Here is a 6754-nt window from a genome sequence, read left to right as displayed (position 1 = left end):
TTAACATGATATTGTAACCATCTCAATGATGCAAAACTTGGTCAAGAAGATTTTTTTCTAGAATGACAACTGATGCTGACTGAAAGTAGATTTCTGATACCTTAATCATACTACAGATTGTTTACATAAAATATAAGTATTAATCAAAACTTAACATGAGTTTCCCATCTGAAGCATTGATCTGTTTTCAATAATCACACTAAATAAACATCTATGGTTCCTTTGGTCTGTATATTCTACATTTGTCAGATTACATTTGTCATACTATAAACTACAACACATGTGGATCACTGTCAGTACCGGTAGCTTCTGAAACCAGTGTAATCAGCTTGAAATCATTCTATAACATTTTAATTTTGTGAAGGTACATGTACATGGATAAACCCTGGGGAGGCGGCTTTGCCGCCTGTCGCCCCTTTGACTTTTTCCTATCACACATAATGGATAAGAATGTTGCCAACTTTATTTTGTTCATCAACCTTAAAGTGATGCCATTTGACATTACATTACTCAGACTTGTATAAGAGGCACCAAACATCGAGTCCAACATACATGTACTCCTCAAAAAGTGTAATTTTGTTTTCCAAGGAAATTCTTTATTACATAATGTGAGTGTAATAATATAATGAATACTCTGCATTTCTTTGTGATAAATCCTACTCTCTTCCTTCATTTCCCAAAGTAAGTTTTCTTCGATACTGTAGCACACAAGAATCTCAAATTAGTTAATCCATTTTTAAATCGTAAATTTGCGCTACACTGTTTTGTGAAGTTGGGGTAAAGTAACTACTTGAACGTTTTCAAACCAAATCCCTTCAAAATGCAACAAGACATGTCCTGCAAAACCATCAATTTCAAGTAAGAAAATAAAAAAATTTTGACATCTTTAATTCCATCAATATTTTGTAATTATAACAACTTTATCTGAATCAGGACACCAAGCAGAAATGATGATCTTTCTCCCAACAATGTCATTGTTCATAAATACATAGGCCTATATGCTAAATGCTCACTGGACCAGGACTACCAAGTGGTCTGGCAAAAGAATGACAATAACAAGTGACCAGATGAAGGCTTTTTTCATCATCACTTCAAGAATTATGAAAACTCAAGTATAGTGGGAGACAGTTGAAGGAGAATCAACTTTTCTATAGGGACTGGGAGATGAAAGAAAATACCTAGAGTTCCTGGCGGAAGATTCTGAGAGGATTTCTGTAAAGTTCAAAGAGAGCAGGTTAGAGTGGGTGATGAAGCAAAAGAGAGTGATGATCCATGAGACGCACACATGTACCGGTACATGTATCTGCATGTGCTGTTGCAGTAAGAAAAGAACATTGAAGAAGGGGAGGCAGGGTGGGAACAACAGATGAGGATTATGGATGGTGCCAACCTTTCTGTTTGAAAGAAAAAAGAACGCCATGGAAAGGAATGATGAAGATTATGGATGGTGCCAACCTTTCTGTTTGAAAGAAAAAAGAACGCCATGGAAAGGAATGATGAAGATTATGGATGGTGCCAACCTTTCTGTTTGAAAGAAAAAAAGAACGCCATGGAAAGAAATGATGAAGATTATGGATGGTACCACACTTTCTGTTTGAAAGAAAAGGGAAAGACATGGAAAGAAATGATGCAAGGGAAGTTGCCACGTGTTGGGTAATTTTGTAATCAAAAGGTGAAAGGAAAAAACATGTAGTTGGGAAAAGTGTGTTCTGTTCTATCCAGGAATTACTCTATTAAAATGAAGGCCATTAAAAGTAAATGGATAATATTGTGACTCAAATTGCTATGGCAGGGAAAAGTCAAAAGAGGGCGCGCTAGCAGCTACGGGCCCCTATAAAAGGCAGATGCAACAGGCTCACACAAACCTTTCCAGGGGTGAGACCACGCAAACATGAAAAATCCACAAACTTTGGTTGACATGTATATATCATAATTGTACCGGTACATATATTATACATGTATATTATTGTTCTACATTTGGTGAACCACCACTTCCTGTATTGAAATTTCTCCACTGAAATCTGTTTTTTTTTTCTCTATAGATATAGAAATGATGTGTGCTTTCTGGATGCTACATACAAAACAATCCAATATGCACTGCTGCTGTGCTGCATGGCAGTACGAACTAACATGGGATACAGTGCAGTGGCAGAATTTGTTGTCCAAATAGAAACCACAGCTGCAATTTTGAAAGGTGTCAAGACTGTGAAGACATGGATGGAGCAAAAGAACCTTTGCGGGCAGCCATCCTTTTTCCATTTCAGACTTTGATGAGAGAGACACATTGTATGTGCTATAAAATAACTTTTCCCAGGTTTGTTATCTCAGGTTAATTCCTACCACCGTGAATTTAATACCACGTTGATTTTCAATTTAGGAAGAGAAAGCTAACTGTTTCCATTGCTGGCTGCTCAGTTTGTAAGAATCAGTCACATGCAAGTTTGTTCAGTTCAAACTAGCCCATCAAAGTTTGATTTGTTTACACAGTTTTAACCTTTAAGTTTTACATGTTTCATATGCTTTGTATATCTTTTTTTCATAGAAAATAAAATGGTACATATGTGACTTTCATCATGAGCAGTCGTAGAGTTGGTGGGCTAGGAAAGGTACAAATGAAGTAACATCATGCAAGGAGGAAGTTTTGGCTCATCTGGGGCTCTGTGCTCATGCTCCAAGCCAACAGAAATTTAAAGAAGCTGTTCAGAAATTCCAGAAGTCTAAGGTGGGGACAAAAAATCCAAGACTCAAAGAGTTGGATGTCCAAGCCATGGCGTCCAAATAGCAAGGTACTGTTATAATATTAAAATCAAATTTAATGTGGCACAATGTACATTGTATATTCACACAGTCGAATGACAAGCTACAGCATCAAGCTTTTCCTTAATCTTCATCAGTAAACTTAAATAGATAAACATGTATACATATTTTATGCTTCAGATAATTTCCCATTTATTTGTACATGTACCGGTATGCTCATGAAATGAACAGCCCTGAACAAAAGAAGGCAACATTTTGTTGAAAGTTTGTAGTGTGAAAATCATGTGTTTCTGCATCCTTAGAATGTTTAACACTTAAACCCTAACCCCTTGCCTATCCTAACTACAAAGAACATCTATCCTGAATCCGCCAAAATGCACGTATTGTACGTGTCATGCACAAACATATTGGTGTTGGTGAATGGTCAGTATGGAGGTATCCTGAATCCATCAAAATCCTGCAGTGTTGCTAGACTTGCAATCTTGAATTCATCAAAATCTCCCTGTTTTCAATCCTGAATCCGCCGAAGTTCCCCAAAGTAAGAGTATGGATTTCTGGGAGGTTAGGGTTAATGGATAGCAACTTCTAACAAATTATTTCTGTTAATTTCAGATTCATCCCTCTGCGTCTGGGCCCATAACTTCAGAAATGCTCCTGAGATCCAATACCAAGGACTCCCGAAAACTGACAAATCGTTTGTTAACGTGCCTTTGTGATGAGCAGCACCTTGCTGCTCATTCGTTGACTGACGGGAAGTCAGCAAAAGTAGAGGAATCCAAACGAAAGGAGTGCTTGATGGGAATGCGGTGAATGCCATTATTGGTAATTTGAAAACAAGTGTAACGGTTGGTGTTGAAGCCACCTGTCTCACAGAATTTGTCACTTAAAGGGCCTTCAATGAGTCGCTCAATGGCCAACACACAGTTGAAAATGTTATGAACATCGACTTGCCCATTCAGAAAGAGCTATTTGATGAAATAGCATCGCTTGGAAAACTTACTGAATCCCAGCACTTCCACTTTGAAAGTTGTACTGGTATAGCCTTTTGACACTCTTTTAAGAAGATAACAATAGCGTGCTTTTAATAGCAAGGGGGACTTTGCATACGAGACACCACACACAGTCAGCTTTCGCCTCACTAAGAGAAAGCCCCTTGAACAGTATTCGTCTGAAGGTAATTTGGAAATTATCCATGGAGGCTTTGTGTTCAAATTGAAGTTTGTTCGTGGAATAGGAAACACATTTGAATTCCAATCCTTCTCAAAATAATCCCCCAATGTGACTCATCTAATTGTATTCTCTTCACATTATCTACATCACTGTGTGATTTTGAACAACGTATAACTTAATGCCATAAAATTATTCAGTGCAAGGTGGCATACAATGACACCTACATATGCCGACCAATGGCCAAAAAAACCCTCAAAGAAGCCAACACTACCATACAAGGAAAGATGGTGACAGCAAGTATTTGTGCAGCAAAACACTGCAACCACAAATTCACTCTAGCAGTCTTCATCCAGGTGACTGGGTCCTTGTCAGATGATTGGCTCTTCCAGGAGGACCAGGGAAACTCCAATCATATCGGGAAGAAAAGGTACAGGTGGTGGTGAGAAGAAAAAGTGATGACATCCCAGTATATGACATCAGACCTGAGGATAACACTGGAAGAGTTCATACCCTTCACTGAAATCATCTTCTTCCTTGTGATGGCTGGCCTCAGAAGACCCAGTAGTTCCCATTCAAAGTAAGGCAAGCAGCAAAGTAACCCATTCACATAGCAGATCATACATTCCAGAATGACTCGGTGTTGAAAGCCCAGCAGATGAGGTCCCTCAGCTTATCCAGCTTATTGGAGAGAGTACTGCACATTTAGGTTATGGTGCACCTCTGCCTGACGATCCAGCACCAAAACGCCAGAGAATCAGATGATGTACTGTACACGATATGTATCAAATCACTCAGATGAGGGAAGTGAATATGAAAAAGTTTAAAACAATAGGGCAGGAATACATCTTCAAGTGTAATGACGACATTATGACTGCGCATCTGTGTTGCCAACCTTATATCATGTTTTCCAGAGCCTCATCGACACGGTGACCAAGGGTGCTGTGCCTCAAGATCTCATTTGTATGGTGGTTGTGCATTCTGAGATAAATTACCCCATAACATTACCTGTCATCCCTGAGCAACACTTGACAGCAGAACATTTCTTCTCGTGGGATGAAAGAATGTTGCAAACATACAAAGAGTTTACGACAGACGGTAACCTTGAGATACATATGTAGCTACATTGTATGCCTCTAGGTGGCAAAATTCCAAAGAAAAAAATGTGGATTTTCAAGAAAGCTTTTTGGAGGAGAAGCAATGCATTATTCAGATAGTGAAAAAAAGCTTCATTGCGCACAAGCCATAGTCACTGCCAAGGCTAGAACTGAAAAACATGAGGAGTGGGAGGCCACCCATAAAGTGTGGAATTGACCAAATTACCCCCCCCCCCCCCCCCCACGCAGAAGGGAGGATGGGGTATATGAATGAATGCTTACCAGAAGAGCAATTCAAATTATGCATATTCCCCATACTGGCAGGTATTTACGCTAAGACTGTTCACAATAGCGCCCTCTTGTGTCTTACCCATAGTGCCCTGCAGCATGTACACTGTGTATGCCTCATGAGTGTCCTGTTTTCTTGAGCGCTAAGTTAAGGCACTGAAACATCAAAGATAGTGGGGTAGGAGGGAGGGATGCCCTACAGGTAAGTATTCGTTCGGATCGAGACCCCATCCATGCTTCTGGGTAGTGGGGGAGTCTACATCACTCTACTTACCTGTAGAGCAATTTACTTTATGCATAGACTAGCACCATGATGAGGCTCAGCTAGCCGCCCTCAGCACTGCTCTCCCTGCTTTGCCCTCAATCTGGAGAGCGTCCTTTAGGTAACATTTAGTGAAGGTGATGGGAGTCTTCCAACACGCTGATTAAGTGATGCTCTCTAAAGAGATAATGCAATTCTTGGGGATCCTGCATTCAGCTTGTCTGACTATTTGATAAAACCATATCCCGAGGGCTTGGCAACTGCTGGGCAAAAAAACTTCAATGAAAGACTCAGCCAAGCTCGCATGTTGGTTGAGCATTGTTTCAGACGATTGAAAGGACGTTGGCTTTGCATCATGAAACGCAATGACTCTCATGCTCACAACATTCATATCGTGGTAACGGTATGTGTCATTCTTCACGACTTTTGTGAAACTTGGAAGATTGAGTACGGTGGCAACAGACACCGATTCATTCATAAATACCCTCCAGGGCTTCATAGGTCGTCGTGGAGAACCCTTTGAAATCCACTCTTATAACAGCACCAACTTTGTTGGAGCACAACGTGAGCTTCTGCAAGCAGTACATGAGTGGAACCAACACAGAATTGAGTGTACTTTTTAATTGCACCAACGTGAAATCCAGCTGCTTCTCATATGGGCAGAGTACGGGAGTGCCAGATAAGGACCCTGCACTCCATCCTCAACAGTCTTCTTCACCAGCAACTTACCGATGATGAGGGACTGTCCACTGTAATGCGCATTGTGGAGGGAACCGTGAATGGACAGCTTATCACCAAGCTGTCAAACGATCCAGAAGAACTTGCACCACTCACACCTAACCACCTACTACTACTACTAGCAGTAAAGTCCACCTAATAGCAGTCTGGTCCAACAGTCTGGGCACTTCGCCAAGAAGGATCTCTACAAGAGATGTTGGTGACAGGTTCAATACCTTGCTATTATTTTCTGGTCTTGCTGGTTAAAGGAGTACCTCCCATCGCTACAACATTGCCAAAAATGGTTGCACCCTCAACGGAATCTTCATGTTGGAGATCTTGTTCTAATCTGTTATGAGAACACCCCTCGCTGTAAGTGGCCTTTGGGTCTAATCATTACCACATATTCCGGGAAGGATAGGTGTATCCATTCAGTAAAAGTCAAGACCCAGGCTGGAGTCTACAA

This window comes from Patiria miniata, unplaced genomic scaffold (genome assembly GCF_015706575.1).
Source record: "Patiria miniata isolate m_02_andy unplaced genomic scaffold, ASM1570657v1 HiC_scaffold_20, whole genome shotgun sequence".
In the NCBI taxonomy this organism is placed as follows: Eukaryota; Metazoa; Echinodermata; class Asteroidea; order Valvatida; family Asterinidae; genus Patiria; species Patiria miniata.
Note: the sequence above shows the minus strand (reverse complement) of the source record.